This window comes from Jaculus jaculus, chromosome 1, assembly GCF_020740685.1.
Source record: "Jaculus jaculus isolate mJacJac1 chromosome 1, mJacJac1.mat.Y.cur, whole genome shotgun sequence".
In the NCBI taxonomy this organism is placed as follows: Eukaryota; Metazoa; Chordata; class Mammalia; order Rodentia; family Dipodidae; genus Jaculus; species Jaculus jaculus.
The window spans coordinates 197,580,929-197,582,555 of record NC_059102.1 but is presented as its reverse complement, the minus strand read 5'-3'; the positions used below and the strand labels follow the sequence as shown (position 1 = coordinate 197,582,555).

Sequence of the window (1,627 nt, the reverse complement as noted above, 5' to 3'; positions counted from 1 at the left end):
GGTTTTCTACTTTTAATTAAATTATACTTGCAGACACGGCAGGTATCACCACCCAAATTAAGCTAAATTGCTCTCTATGTGCAATTTTGTTATTAGCTTGGCTTTCATCCTTCATAGTAAATTATATATTTATATATGTGAATATATTTTCTTTTATCTTCTACATTTTCTCTATTAAAAATTCCCAAATAAAAGCATAAACTCCTACAATGCAGGACATGGTAAAACTCAAATATTTCCTTAGGCTTACACTATGTTTTTTTTTTTTTTCTCTTCTTCTCTTTTCTTAAATATGGGGTACTTCACAAATATGCATGTCATCCTTGAGCAAGAGCCATGTTAATCTTTTCTGTATCATAGCAATTTTAGTATAAGTGCTGCCATAGAGAGCCCTGTGCGTTTTGTATATGATATATCATTTGTACCAAAACCATAAGGAAATTTCTGATAAATTCAGGCCTCTTGATCTTATTCCAAACAGGAATAATGAGCCCAAGGGTGCATGTATTAGCAACATAAAATGTACAACTGAGAAAAAAAGATGCCATAATCTATCTCCTATATTTTTCTTCCCACTGAATGAAAGCACACTACCTATACAAGTTCTTAGAAAGCTGAAGATACAAGAAAGACAAACTAAATTCTTGCATTTGGCAGAGGAAGAAAGAGAAGTCTATTGTTTATTTATTCAGCAGTCATGTCCAACTAGTCAAAAAAAATATTCATATAACAAGAACATTACTAGGAGAGGGTAGACCTCCAGGGATGACAAATTTAGTTCAACAGATATATAAGTTTAGTGATTGTTCTACTTAACTACTCTGAGATTATTTATCATTACAATAGGGATTAAGGGTTTGTTCTTCATAGGATTTTTATTATGTTGCTGAGTGCCTAATAGATATCCTTCCTCTCTTCTTACCTCCCTTTCCCTTTCACTCCTGCTTTTGGTTCCCTTTTTCCTATACCCCTTTCTGCCACTTCAACCCTCCCTTACTTTTATGTGTACTGTACATAAACATAAGTGTATAAATGTGTATCTACATTTTTAAATCTGTTACAACTGTATAAAAAGAGTGAAGACTGCAATTGTAAGAGTAAAATAAAACTGTTTTAAGACAATTTATTAAAGAAAAATGTAAAAAAGATCTAGTTATTCTTTTTTATTATTTTCTTTCAATTTCTGACATTGTATTGTCATGGATATCAATATTTTATTGTTACTTTTATTCTGTTAGTGGTCCTTTTCATTTTTGTTGAAGTATTTTTTACATTTATTTATTTATTTATTTATTTATTTATTTATTTATTTATGAGAGAAAGAGAGAGAGAAAGAGAGGGTTGAGAGAGGCAGATAGAGAGAGAGAAAGCAAGCAAGCATGCCAGGGCTTCCAGACCCTGCAAACAAACTCCAGAGTCATGCACCACTTGTGCATCTGGCTTTACATGGGTACTGGGGAACCAAACTCTAGGCCCTTTGACTTTCAAGCTAGTGTCTCAATCACTGTACCATCTCTCTAGCCCTGTTGAAGTATTTTTATTTGACTCATGCTGTTTCCTTCTTACTAAGGCTCACTGTGGGTGGCAGCTCTAACAATCAAAATATTCAAATGATTGCTTGACTTAT

At 32.8% G+C, this 1,627-nt stretch overlaps 1 non-coding gene across 1 annotated transcript; it reads right to left on the bottom strand.

Annotated features, from left to right (window-relative positions):
- Window positions 1-286: 286 nt before the first annotated feature.
- Window positions 287-393, bottom strand: LOC123458267. The gene has a single exon (XR_006635560.1). It is a non-coding gene; the product is annotated as a U6 spliceosomal RNA (small nuclear RNA).
- Window positions 394-1,627: the final 1,234 nt, after the last annotated feature.